The sequence below is a fragment of the Schistocerca serialis genome, chromosome 12 (assembly GCF_023864345.2).
Source record: "Schistocerca serialis cubense isolate TAMUIC-IGC-003099 chromosome 12, iqSchSeri2.2, whole genome shotgun sequence".
Lineage (NCBI taxonomy): Eukaryota > Metazoa > Arthropoda > Insecta > Orthoptera > Acrididae > Schistocerca > Schistocerca serialis.
The window spans coordinates 86,310,139-86,325,278 of NC_064649.1; the positions used below are offsets into that span (position 1 = coordinate 86,310,139).

A 15,140-nucleotide genomic window follows, 5' to 3' on the forward strand; every position below is an offset into this window, starting at 1 on the left:
TTGCCCGCGAAAGGCAAAGGTCCCGAGTTCGAGTCTCGGTCGGGCACACAGTTTTAATCTGCCAGGAAGTTTCATATCAGCGCACACTCCGCTGCAGAGTGAAAATCTCATTCTGGAAACATCCCCCAGGCTGTGGCTAAGCCATGTCTCCGCAATATCCTTTCTTTCAGGAGTGCTAGTTCTGCAAGGCTCGCAGGAGAGCTTCTGTAAAGTTTGGAAGGTAGGAGACGAGATACTGGCAGAAGTAAAGCTGTGAGTACCGGATGAGAGTCGTGCTTCGGTAGCTCAGTTGGTAGAGCACTTGCCCGCGAAAGGCAAAGGTCCCGAGTTCGAGTCTCGGTCGGGCACACAGTTTTAATCTGCCAGCAAGTTTCATATTCTAGGACATTTGTCGCCATCTGTCCTGCGCGTGATGCGTACTGGAACGTCTGTTTCATGCTGTTACGATCTCAGTAGGCACGATGTAAGGCGCTACGCCTCAGAGGGAACTGAAAAACTTCGTATTGTGCCGCGTCTGACCTCCGTCAGTCCTTTTGTGACCAGTTTCGACCGGCGGTTAATGATGCGCCGCAACACACACGGCAACAGTTCTGCGAAGTCGCCATCCCGTGCGCGTGTTAACGCTGCCGCCGCTGTAATGTTTTATTGCGAGCTCCGTGTCCGACGCGAGAAATGGCCGACTCACCAGTTGGATTCTCGGCTAAGCGCTTTCATCCGTTTCCCTCACAAATGAGTAAACCGTTCCTCGGTAAACGGTTCGCGTCATTCTTTTAGCACCGCTCTTATCTGTTTGCCGTTTCGCGTTTGGTGAATCACCCTCGAGCCGTCTTCGCGGAAGTGTTGCGAAACGAGACGCCACTATTTGCCCCGCTATCTGAGTGGCCGTATGCAGATGGATCTCGCACTGTTTTACTGTCGCACCGAGCGTTAAGATAGCTGAGCAAACGTACTTACTGCAGGGACTTCTCACGTCAGCGCGGCCGACGTTGATAGACGCTTGCAGGGTGACAGAACACTGCAATAGGTCGAGGCACGGTATTAAGCTCTGCGTGCGTAGTTCTGTAGCTATTTAGAGAAAGAACTAGTTTCGGTGTGAGTTTGTAAGGAATATAATGAGTCTGTACATATAACAAATTAAAATCCCGGGCCGCGCTGTTCTGTCTGTATGTCGAGATTAATCTCAGGAGCGACTGTATGGATTTTGTTAGGGTTTGCACTGATAGAGAGACTGGTTCGCGAGGAACTTTTGCGCACATCTCTATACGAGATGACGTGTGTACATTTTTCTTGAATAATTCGAGAACTACGGCGTCTAACGAACTCCTAATACAGAACTGAGTTTGACGCTCGCGTACTAGTGCACAGAGCAGCTACGCGCGTTAACGTAACCCGTCAACTTGCTGTCAACTCCAGTAAACAAACTGGAAGACAAGAAAAATGCACAATGGTCATTTAGTTAACCGTCTTCAAATAGAGATTTTTGAAAGAACTGTGTACTCCAATGGATAAAGGCTAGAACTGCTGTTCATCTATGGAGAATGCAAATTAGCACAATATTAGTTGCAATAATGGTTTCTTATTTAGCAATAGGGATACATGTAGTAGGTGGCAACGGCATTGCAGCAGTGGACACACCGGTTCCCGTCAGATCACCGAAGTTAAGCGCTGTTGGGCGTGGCCGGCATTTGTATGGGTGACCATCCGGGCCGCCATGCACTGCAGTTTTCGTTCCACTGTGAGTCATTGATTTCACCGCTTCCACAGAAGCTTGGTGAAAAACACTTAGTTTTCTGACGCCCAGTACATGTGAAATGTTGTATTGTGCTTTAATAAGAAATGAAACCCAAGACTATCCATAATGTTCGGTTTCTACACAAAATAGGGGTTTACGTTTAATGATCTTGCCCCTACCGCTGTCACTTTATGTAGCCCGCAGTGTTATAGTTCGCCTTTATAAACCACGCACGAAATTTTCATTCACTCGCTCGCTACGCACAAATTATCAGCCTTACAGAAAAAATTGAACTGGACCTTTTTATAGGAAATTTAATTTAGATAATTTTTATTCTGGAATACGTTTCGCCAAAGGCCATAGTTTCCGAGTTGTTCAAGGAAAACTTACAACAGTGAGCTTCAAACGCACCTACACACAACCGGGCTTCTTGTATAAATGTCGGTGGCACTCCTCCTATAGCTGTACAAGAATTTGAGAGTGCATAAATTATTTCCCACTTTTTACTTTTTTTGGTCTTCGTTGAGTGGCCTTATTACGCCACCGGCTTAGTCGAGCACTTACAAATTGTAAAACTGACGTTTGTGTGAATTTTACCTAGCACTTTTCTAACTTCCTAAAATAAACACATAATTTTATTCGTCAGGCCTTCTTAGTGCGAAACTACCATGCTCATAAGGGTTGAGTTTGGAGCGAATTATCAATTTAATTAGTTTTAAGACAACGTTTACAAAAGTTGTTTTTAGAATGAGATTTTCACTCTGCACCGGAGTGTGCACCGATATGAAACTTCCTGGCAGATTAAAACTGTGTGCCGGACCGAGACTCGAACTCGGGACCGTCGCCTTTCGGGGGCAAATGCTCTACTATCTTAGCTACCCAAGCACGACTCACGCCCCGTCCTCACAGCTGTACTTCTGCCAGTACCTCGTCTCTGCCTTCCAAACTTTACAGAAGCTCTCCTGCGAAAGGTCCCGAGTTCGAGTCTCAGTCCGGCACACGGTTTTAATCTGCCAGGAAGTTTCAAAAGTTGTTTTTCTTTCATTACCCTCTCATGCACGTTTAAATTGATAATGTTAACGAATAGCCGACTACGCAGGTGGGATAATTGTCTAATCAGTGGAGACCAAAAATAGGTCGAATATCGCGAATAGTTGGTGAAGTTGGAAATTTTTGTACAGTGGTAGGAGGGACTGCCACGAAGAAGGTAGTAGATATCCTCACTGGGGAGGGATGGGCGTAAGGGTGAAGGTGCACTTCATCTTTGTATGTAGTTGTGAATAAATTGAAAACCGTGGCCTCCAGTGAAAACGTCTCCCAGTACAAATTAGTTTTAGCGTAGCGAACGAGAGAATATAAAAATCTCGTAACATCGCGGGTTGCATAAAACGACAGCGGTAGTGGCACCTGTATGTTTGAAAGACGTTGGTAAAAGGGAGAACAGTTGCAGTGAATTAGATAATAAGATACTAATGTCTCAAAATCTTCATTTATCAAATTTTTGATCTTCGGAGCAACTACATCCTCAGTTAAAAAAAAAAAAAGTGTTTGGGAATGTCTTTTGTACTCTTAAAGCAAGTTTAGGTGTGGAGTGGTTGGGTTGTTTTGGGGGAGGGGACCAGACAGCGAGGTCATCGGTCTCATCGGATTAGGGAAGGACAGGGAAAGAAGTCGGCCGTGCCCTTTCAAAGGAACCATCTCGGCATTTGCCTTGAGGGATTTAGGGAAATCACGGAAAACCTAAATAAGGATGGCGGACGCGGGATTGAGCCGTTGTCCTCCCGAATGCGAGTCCAGTGTGCTAACCACTGCGCCACCTCGCTCCGTGTGTGGAGTGAAATATTGCTTCTTTCCACATATCTTCTGGCGCGACTAAACGCTACACTAGATTCCCCAACTGTAATAAAGAAATCTATAATGAAATTGCTGCAGTTGAGATAAAGATAAGTGGCGCGTTTTTCCAGAAGCCGCCCGCAAATGGATGTCGCCACTAGTCAGCTGATCGAGATGTTTGTTTCAGTGTAGCGACGTCTTGCGGGTTCTATTATTAACCGTCGTGCAAGCGTGTCCGGTCGACTAGTGTTCGTGTGACGTCATCGGACTGACGTATGCGCGTGGTAATGTAGCGGAACGGCGAGCGTGCGCGAGGACAGCGGGCTGTGTGTGTGCTGGAGCGGCCGCTGGGGGCCAATTATTGGACTGGAGGGGAGGCAGGGTTCTCGCTCCAGCGGTCTGGAACTGTCCGGCAGTGGCCGGAGCGGGCAAAAACAGCAGCACAGCACAGCAGCGCCAGCAGAGCCCTGTGTGTGTGTGTGTGTGTAGAGAGAGTGAGAGAGCGGGGGGGGGGGGGGGGGGGGGGGGAAGGGCAGGGCTTCATGGCTCGTTAGCGCCCTCCCAGGTGTCTCTTTCTTCCTGTCTTTGTTCCAAAGTCTGCAGGCGCGCACTTCTTCCTGGATCTATGGTAGGAGAGAAAGCTTCGGCGCTCTAGGGGTAGCCAATAGTCATCGTGTAAGGACACCAGTAAAAAGTTTAGCCACCCCAGCACACATAACACTCAATACCGTGTAGCCCCGTCTGTAGGCTTACTTTTCCTCCTCAAAAACGTGGGTTATGCATTTTTGTCGTCGACCCACAGTACACCCTGATCCAGGACTTTATTTAGGCAACCAGCTCGTCGATGTTGTAGGGCAGTCCCATTTCTTGGGCCTTATTTTTGATAACAAGCTGACATGGGTGCCCCAGAAATGCCACCTAAAGACTACATGCGTGGAGAACAGCCGGCCAGTGTGGCCGCGCGGTTCTAGGCGCTTCAGTCCGGAACGGCGCGACCGCTACTGTCGCAGGTTCGAATCCTGCCTCGGGCGTGGATGTGTGTGATGTTCTTAGGTTATTTAGGTTTAAGTAGTTCTAAGTTCTAGTGGACTGATGACCTCAGAAGTTAAGTCCCATAGTATTCAGAGCCGTTTGACAACTTGGTTGGGTTGGTTTGTTTTGGGGGGGAGGAGACCAGACAGCGAGGTCATCTGTCTCATCCGATTAGGGAAGGGCCGTGCCCTTTGAAAGGAACCATCCCGGTATTTGCCTGGAGCGATTTAGGGAAATCACGGAAAACCTAAATCAGGATGGCCGGACGCGGGATTGAACCGTCGTCCTCCCGAATGCGAGTCCAGTGTGCTAACCACTGCGCCACCTCGCTCGGTCGATAACTCGGTCCATGGCTTCGTGCCGTCTGCGCCACACTCGAATCCCACCCAACTGAAGTTGGGAGTCAGCTGACCAGGCCTCGGTTTTCCAGTCGCCTAGGATCATACACGAGCCCAGGAGAGGCGCTGCAGGCGATGTCGTGCTGTCAGCAAAGGCTTTCACGTCGGTCGCCTGCTGCCACAGCCCGTAACACCGACTTTCACCGCAAGGTCCCAACGAACTCGTTCGTCGTATGTCCCACATTGATTTCTGCTGTTACCACGCAGTATTGCCTGTCTGTTAGCACTGACAACGCTACGCAAACAGCGCTGCTCTCGGTCGTTAAGCGAAGGCCGTCGGCCACACCTTTGTCCGGGGTGAGAGGTAATGCCTGAAATTTGGTATTCTCGGCGCACTGTTGACGCAGCACGTCTCGGAATACTGACTTCCGTAACCATTTCCGAAATGGAATGTCCCATGCGTCTAGGCCCGACTAGCATCCCGCGTTCAAAGTCTGTCAATTCTCGTCGTGCGACCATAATCAGGTGGGAAACCTGTTCACATGAATCACCTGACTAGGAATGACAGCTCCACCAATGCACTATCTTTTTACACCTTCTCTACGCGTTACTACCGCCATCTTTATATGTGCATATCGCTGTGCCATGATTTACTTCACGTCAGTGTACAGATGATCAGCATTTCAGGGCAACTGCACAAAGTAGGCATCTGCATTCTACAGAGTAAGCAACCCAGCATAAATCATCCCAGCGCGGGCCAGTTTTACTTTACATGCCTGTATGTACAGTGTCCAAAAGGACACTGTCTGCCACACTCCATTGAGGACTAGGTACGCTACCAAATTCTATCTTTTCTTTCGCAAATGAAGTACACAACCAAACATCATTACGTCTTCCATCATTGAGATTAAACGGAATTGAAATGCTCTACAGTTTACCAAAACAAATGGGAAACAAACGATCTGACCCGTATGTCTGTCGACACTGAAGCCTCCCCACATCACAGAACGTTGGCCGAATCTGTCGATTTGCTGCACAATGTTAGGCAGGTACCGCTAGTCGCGGGTCTCCACACACGAACACGGCAGTCACCTCGTGACAGGAGATATCTGGACTCGTCAGTGAATAACACGTTTCACCAGTGACGGAGTTGCCGGTTAGAACGGTAACGCCAGAACTGTTGGCGAGATACTTGTCCAACTTTCCTTGCTTACTGACTTGTCTCCTTGTAGCGTGTGGACGACATGTGGATGACACGTGGAGAGGCATTGGCATCTGCAGCAACACGACCCAAAGCCCGTCCATTGTAGATCAAACAGATCGTCCTTGCAACTTGCACTGCACCAAGATGTCGCATTGCATGTGCTTCGTTGAATACAACTTTGGCAAATGTCAACTGCCGTCTGTGTACCTTACTACACAAAACTGGGGACACCGGTACTCAATTGCTTCTCAGGCGTCACCTCACACTGTAATGCATCACAACCCATAAAAATGTATTTTTGTTACGAGATGTGCAATTTTTTTGCACCGTAATCGTCTTACAAACATTTGAGACACACAACCTAACTACCTATTGCAGAGTGGACAGAATAACGCAGGTAAAAATTTAAACGAAAGACGGGTTTATAAGTGAAACGGAATTCAGGCGCAATGAGAAACAGATACAACGAACACAGTGATGTGGACGGAAAACGGGCTATTATAACAAAAGAAATTAAATCGAAATTAATACATAACATTAATCATAAACACTCGAACAAAGATTTCAATATGACGATGAGAGGAGGAGAAAGAGAGCAAGTGAAGAAGTTGATATTATGATTAAAACTTACGTGTCAAATGAATGGAATTAATTACATTTAAATGAATTAATAAAAATGTGATAAAAGTTATTTCGATAAACATTTAAAAATAAAAATAAAATGTTTTACGATGACAAGATTCGATCTCACAACCGCCAACATGTGATGCTGCTGTTCCTACCTATTACGTCACACAGCCAGACTAGACCATACAACTTTTTTAACGGTATTAAGTGTCGCACAAAATTCCAATTTTTGTTTCGTCAATTACTGGCAAACCTGGGTGAATGGCTGCTGTGTGTGGTTCCTGGGATCTCAACCTACATCGCAGTATACAGGGTGGTCCATTGATCGTGACCGGCCAAATATCTCACGAAATAACCATCAAACGAAAAAACTACAAAGGCGAAACTTGTCTAGCTTGAAAGGGGAAACCAGGTGGCGCTGTGGTTCGCCCGCTAGATGGCGCTGCCACAGGTCAAACGGATATCAACTGCGTTTTTTTTTTTTAAATAGGAACCCCAATTTTTAATACATATTCCTGTAGTACGTAAAGAAATGTGAATGTTTTAGTTGGACCACTTTTTTCGCTTTGTGATAGATGGCGCTGTAATAGTCAGAAACATACGCACTCACAATTTTAGACGAACAGTTGCTAACAGGTAGGTTTTTAACATTAAAATACAGAACGTAGGTACGTTTGAACATTTTATTTCGGTTGTTCCATTGTGATACATGTGCCTTTGTGAACTTATCATTTCTGAGAACGCATGCTGTTACAGCGTGTAAATACCACATTAATGCAATAATTGCTCAAAATGGTGTCCGTCAACCTCAATGCATTTGGTAACGACATTCGCCTTCCGTAATGTTCGCACATGCATTGACAATGCGCTGACGCATGTTGTCAGGCGTTGTCGGTGGATCACGATAGCAAATATCCTTCAACTTTCCCCACAGAAAGAAATCCGGGGACGTCAGATACGGTGAACGTGCGGGCCACGGTAAGGTGCTTCGACGACCAATCCACCTGTCATGAAATATGCTATTCAGTACCGCTTCAACCGCACGCGAGCTATGTGCCGAACATCCATCATGTTGGAAGTACATCGCCATTCTGTCATGCAGTGAAACGTATTGTAGTAACATCGGTAGAACATTACGTAGGAAATCAGCATACATTGCACCATTTAGATTGCCATCGATAAAATGGGGGCCAATTATCCTTCCTCCCATAATGCCGCACCATACATTAACCCGCCAAGGTCGTTGATGTTCCACTTGTCGCAGCCATCGTGGATTTTCCGTTGCCCAATAGTGCATATTATGCCGGTTGACGTTATCGCTGTTAATGAATGACGCTTCGTCGCTAAATAGAACGCGTGCAAAAAATCTGTCATCGTCCCGTAATTTCTGTTGTGCCCAGTAGCAGAACTGTACACGACGTTCAAAGTCGTCGCCATGCAATTCCTGGTGCATAGAAATATGGTACGGGTGCAATCGATGTTGATGTAGCATTCTCAACACCGACGTTTTTGAGATTCCCGATTCTCGAGCAGTTTGTCTGCTACTGATGTGCAGATTAGCGGCGACAGCAGCTAAAACACCCACTTGGGAACCATAATTTGCTGCAGGTCGTGGTTGACGTTTCACATGTGGCTGAACACCACTGTTTCCTTAAATAACGTAACTATCCGGCGAACGGTCCGGGCACTTGGATGATGTCCAGGATACCGAGCAGCATACATAGCACCCACCCGTTGGGCATTTTGATCACAATAGCCATACACGAACACGATATCGACCTTTTCCGCAATTGGTAAACGGTCCATTTTAACACGGGTAATGTATCACGAAGGAAATACCGTCCACACTGGCGGAATGTTACGTGATACCACGTACTTATACGTTTGTGACACAGCGCCACCTATCGCAAAGCGATAAAAGTGGTCCAACTAAAACATTAGTATTTCTTTACCTACTACACGAATATGTAATAAAAATGGGGGTTCCCATTTAAAGAAACGCAGTTGATATCCGTTTGACCTATGGCTGCGAGCCGGTCGGTGTGGGCGAGCGGTTCTGGGCGCTTCAGTGTGGAACCGCGCGACCGCTACTGTCGCAGGTTCGAATCCTGCCTCGGGTATGGATGTGTGTGATGCCCTTTGGTTAGTTAGGCTTAAGTAGTTCTAATTTCTAGGGGACTGATGACCTCAAATGTTTAGTCCCATAGTGCTCAGAGCCATTGGAACCATTTTTGAGCATGCAGAACCTTAATGCTCTCCGCCTCCTGGCCCACCCATCTTGGGGTGCAGACCGTTCCACTGTTCTCCATCTTTACCGTGCTCTGGTCTTGTCCAGACTCGATTCGGGCAGACAGGCATATGGCTCAGCAGCTCCTTCTACTTTGACCCTGTCCATCCTTGTGGGGTGCGTCTGACTATTGGTGCCTTTCACGCTAGTCCTGTTGATACTCACAGAAGCAGGGATTCCCCGTCTACACATCTGACAGAGCCAACTCTTCGTTTCTTACGCAGTCGGCATTCGCCAATTCCCTCAACAACCTGTGTACCCTGTGCTCTTTGCCAATGAGGGCTGTCTCCTTCCTAACACCTGCCCACGGGTGGGATTGCCGGCTGACATACGTCTCACTACCCTCCGCCTGGATCTCCATCTGCACATACTGGACTGCACCCCGTGTCTTTCCTCCCATAACCCCCCCTCCCCCCTTGGACGGTGCCTAGACCGCGGATTAGGACCGCTGTCGTCCAGGACCCTAAGGTCTCTGTTGCTCCAATGTTTTACCAGCGTCTTGTATGTGCCATCCTTGCACGAGTTCCAGGGTGCCACCATCTTTTACACTGATAGTTCTAAGACTACTGATAAGGTGGGATACACTTTCACGCTTCCTACCGGCTTCGAGCACCATTTGTAGCCATGATCATGTAGTGTTATTTACTGTAGAGCTTCTAGCCATTCACATGTCGCTCCTTTTTGTTTCTCAGGCCTCCCTCCATAGTGTTTTAATTTGTTCCGACTCCATGAGCAGCCTGCAGGCTATCGATAGATACTACTCTCACCCCTTGGTCTCTGCCATCCTTGACTTTCTCTCTGCACTTGAGCGTGCCGCCTGTTCAGTCGTCGTTGTCTGGGACCCGCATCAAGTGATAATCCCAGGCACTGAATTGGCTGACCGTTCGGCTAGAGAAGCAAATACTTACCCCCCCCCCCCCCATTTCCTTTCAGGATTCCAAAAAAATGGCTCTGAGCACTATGGGACTTAACTTCTAAGGTCATCAGTCCCCTAGAGCTTAGAACTACTTAAACCTAACTAACCTAAGGACATCACACACATCCATGCGCGAGGCAGAATTCGAACCTGCGACCGTAGCGGTCACGCGGTTCCAAACTATAGCGCCTAGAACCGTTCGGTCACCCAGGCCGGCTCAGGATTCCAGCTGCGGATATGCGGATCTACGTTGAATCTCTCTTTGCCCAACAGTGGAATGCCATCTGGAGCGCTACCGCTCATAGTAATAAACTCCGCACAATCAAGGAATCTACTGCAGTTTGCGGCACTTTTTTCCGCCCCTCTCGGATAGAGTCCACTGTATTATGCCGTTGAAGCATTGGCCATACCCGGCTCACCCATTGTTTCCTCCTACGTAAAGACCCATCCCCACAATGCGATTGTGGCTCTAAACTGACGATATCTCACCTATTGGTGGCATATCCCCTTCTTTCGACCCTTCCTGCTTCCTTAAATTTAATATTAGCAAACGATCCACGGTTGGTTGACCTGGTCGTCGGTTTCCTCCGTGAAAGTGGTCTTTATTTCCAGATATAACGTTCTATTGGAGCAGGGGCTGGTTGTTTGTGGTTCAGACTCCTTTTGCAGTGTTCACAGTCTGTACCCCATGAGAGCCACACTTTTTTCCAGTTTTTAAATTTTGCCTCATCTTTACGGTTTTTCGGGGTGCACTCAGCCTCGTGATGCCAATTGCTGAGCTACTCGACCGAATAGTAGCGGCTCCGGTCAAAGAAAACCATCATAACGACCGGGAGAGAGGTGTGCTGACCACACGCCACTCCTATCCGCATCCTCAACTGAGGATGACACGTCGGTCGGATGGTCCCCGTGGGTCACACGTGGCCTCATGACGCAATGCTATTTTCATGGTTTTACTATGTGTGTTTAATGTTCATTCTTTTATAATTTGACTCCTCTGACTGACTACGTCCACTTTTAGCAGACCATCTTTCTTATGTAACCCACTTTGGAATCGCGAGACTGATGACGTCGCCGTTTGATCCCATACTTTCTCAATCAGTGAATCAATCTATAGGCTCGCGAATGGTCCCAGTTCGGCGAGGAAGAGACTCCACAGCCCTGTTCAGGTATTACCGTATGCTGGCGAAGTCACCTATTGATGATTAGATTCCGCAGAGCCTCCATACTGTGCGGATGCTGATCGCTGGTTCAAGTGTTCCCAGACATTTTCTGTGGGTTTGAGATTGGCTGATTTTGTAGGCCAGTCGAGATCGGATATGCTGCCCGATTGTTCGTCAAAATCAGAAACGTAAGATTGCTGGCCTGTGAAAACCGCTGTTGTCATCGTGGAAGATGGTAGTCCTCTTGAAGACGTAGAAGAAAGGGCGGAGATTTGGTCACTGAGAACATTGAAATCAGCGACCTCATTCGTGGTCATGGCAACCTGAATGAAAGGACCCACGTCACAGTGAGAAAGACACTCCTATAACAGTACAGCACTCCCTTGACCCTGAAGGTACCTACCATCCATACGCTGTGGTTAAACGCGAAAGTCGCGGCTCGCCGGACCACCCTTTACACCTCCAGTGAGCTACTTGTCGGTTTCTGTGTTGACTGACCCACTGTTGACTTGTAACTTTATGTGTGAGCAAGGAACTATTGCGAGGTACCTGATTTTATACTACCACCACATGTACAAGAGTTGCAACTTAATAATGGCAGCCGTTTAGGTACAACTTACACGGAATAGATACTTTTTTTTTTTTAAAAAAAAGATTATTCCAGTCCTCTGTGGTGCGGTGGTACAGCAACCTTATACTGTGATTAATATTAAGAAACAGTCCAAGGTTTCACTGTGGAATTTTCACTCTGCAGTGAAGTGTGCACACCTATACTGGATGACAATTATTGAACTTCTTTCTTTCTCGGGGCCTTTGTCCTGCTCCAACGCGGGGTCGGCTTTATTATTACGGATGTGGCAGTGTTGCAGAGGGTGGCCAGATGCCCTTCCTGACGCCATGACGCCACTCCGAACCCCCCCCCCCCCCCCCCAGGACGGAAGTAGTGTACCCCAGCTGTCTCCGTCTAGTGTAAGTCATGTAATAGTGCGAACGTTTTCAAATGTCTGTGAGTCGTGTAACAGAGGCGTAACTTGGGGACCAGCCCGGTATTCACCTAGCGGGATGCGGAAAACAGCCTAAAAACCACATCCAGGCGGGCCAGCGCGCCTAGCTGAGTCCAGGAAGCAGCGCATTAGCGCTCTCGGCTACCCTGGCGGGTGGTGACAATTATTGAACTATATGAAATAAAATCGTCATAAGTTCTGAACGGTTTGCGTTAGGACGTTCAAACTTCACGATTGGCGAGGGCATGATGGCAATGAGCATGTGCAGTATGGTTTGATTTAGAGACGAAGCCCACTTCATTTGGATGGGTTTCTCAATAAGCAAAATTGCCGCATTTGGGGGACTGAGAATCTGCAATTCGCGGTCGAGAAGTCTCTCTTCATGCTCAATGGGTGAGTGTGTAGTGTGCAATGTCCAATCATGGAATAGTCAGTGCGATATTCCTTGATAGCACGGTGACTACCGAACGGTACGTAAGGGTTTTGGAAGATAATTTCTTCCCCATTAACCAAAGTGACCCTGATTTCGACAAGATGTGGTTCATGCACGCAACGCTGGTGAGTAAGGCGACGGACAGGAAGACTTTGAAATTGTAGGTTTTCTGTAAGTTGCAAATAAATCGCTCCCAGTGCTAAAGTTCCAAACCCAGTAGTTGTTTTGGGTAGTGTTCGCTCGAAAACTGTTCGGATGGACCTGAGTTCACTCACGTGAGTAATTGTTCTCGGGTTTGAAAGTGATTGTCACTTACAAATCGAGAGACTCAGCACCAGCTGCTGTCGCCGGCCGGTGTGGCCGAGCGGCTCTAGGCGCTTCAGTCTGGAACCGCGCGACCGCTACGGTCGCAGGTTCGAGTCCTGCCTCGGGCATTGATGTCTGTGATGTCCTTATGTTAGTTAGGTTGAAGTAGTTCTTAGTCTAGGGGACTGATGACCTCAAATGTTAAGTCCCATATTGCTTAGAGCCGATCCAGCACAATAAGACAACTCGTCTTCAGTAAAGCACCTTTCCTTCCCTCCCACAGTCTGTTAATCCATAATGTCATACCAGACTCATACATCCAACCTTTTTCATGTACGTCAACAACACCGCCGGGCAGTATCTCAAAATGTTTTGACATTGCTTTGCGGTTGAAAATGATCATCGGATAAAGTTTAGTACCGTCAGCGCAACATCAAAGGACAACAGCTAGTGCTTTCTTTCATGACCACTTGTTTTTGTAGTTACAGTTTTAGCAGCTTTCATGGCAACAGTTCTCTTGCTCATTTGGTTCAAATGGCTCTGAGCACTATGGGACGTAACATGTGAGGCCATCAGTCCTCTAGACTTAGAACAACATGAACCTAACTAAGTTAAGGACATCACACACATCCATGGCAGAGGAGGATTCGAACCTGCGACCGTAGCAGCAGCGCGGTTCCCGGCTGAAACGCCTAGAACCGCTTGGCCACAGCGGCCGGCTTTCTCGTGCTCGGTACATCAAATGTCAGAGGAGTTTCGTCCATATTCGCTATTTGGCGCAGTTCTACACTGGTTTTCTTTCGATGTGGAATGACAAAGCGGTGGATAGATAATATTTTCTCTCCATAGTCGTGTGGCATTTTCTAAGATATTTTGGTTTTGGTTCGCATGCTAAGTCGATGACGCTTCATAAACCTGTAGCACCAACCAGCTCCATCCTCGAAGTCTGTTAAGTTCCTCTGTAGCAGTAACGAGCGTGTATTTGAATCATTTGTGTATTAATTCCATTGTCATTTTGACGGTGTCTCTGAATCAATTTCAATGCATCATCCGGTTTAGGCCGCTTTGCATACAGTCGTATATTTGCACATTTAGTCTTCCTCATCTTTTTTCAGTTCTTCCTTACTAACGTCCGCCGTCGTAGCTGAGTGGTCAGCGCGGCGATCTGTCACGCCAAGGGGCCCGGGTTCGATTCCCGGCTGGGTCGGAGATTTTCTCCGCTCAGGGACTGGGTGTAGTGCTGTCCTCATTATCATTTCATCATCATCATCATCAGTGGAAGGCAACGGGAAAACCACCACTGGAATCACTTCCCTAGACACTCATTCGGTGGACCTCTCAGACGAGGCTTCCCCATAACTAGACCTGCCGTAAGGCAGAACACAAAGTTAAAGAAGAGAAGTTCCTTACTAACTCGCCAATCGCGAGTGGTTTTTTCCGTTGGTGGAGGGCCGAAATCCCGCACAGCTGCTGTGTTTACATGTTCTTCTGCATGCTACTTTCAATTTATAGCCCGCATCAGTTGAAAACCTTTTATTTTTTGCCCGTTACAAAAGTATTGTACTGCTTTCAGTAACCCAAATGATTTTCAGTTCACATTCACTTGTACCGTAGACAGCACTGACGCATCATAGGCTAGACAGTGGTGCAGCTTTCTGATGTCGGGACGGAAGGGGTACAGTGTTATCAAGCTTGTGAATCTTTGCAATTCATGTTCGTCGCATCTGTGCACTCCCGCAGCCAGTTGAATCCACAGTTGCCAGATAGAGATATGTTTTCCGCATTATAGATTATGTGGCCGGTTTTATGACTGGCGGTAATTTTAAATCAAACATTGGACATTTTTATATTACACTACTGGGCATTAAAATTGCTACACCAAGAAGATGACTTCCTACAAACGCGAAATTTAACCGACAGGAAGAAGATGCTGTGATATGCAAATGATTAGCTTTTCAGAGCATTCACACCAGGTTGGCGCCGGTGGCGACACCTACAACGTGCTGACATGAGGAAAGTTTCCAACCGATTTCTCATACACAAGCAGCAGTTGACAGGCGTTGCCTGGTGAAACGTTGTTGTGATACCTCGTGTAAGGAGGAGAAATGCGTACCATCACGTTTCCGACTTTGATAAAGGTCGGATTGCAGCCTATCGCGACTACGGTTTATCGTATCGCGACATTGCAGCTCGCGTTGTTCGAGATCCAATGGCTGTTAGCAGAATACGGAACCGGTGGGTTCAGGAGGGTAATGCGGAATGCCG

General features: G+C 47.5%; 1 protein-coding gene across 2 annotated transcripts in view; it reads left to right on the top strand.

Moving 5' to 3' along the window:
- Positions 1 to 15,140, top strand: part of LOC126428102 (disintegrin and metalloproteinase domain-containing protein 10) — a 561,823-nt gene that overhangs the window by 376,552 nt on the left and 170,131 nt on the right. The window lies entirely within an intron of this gene.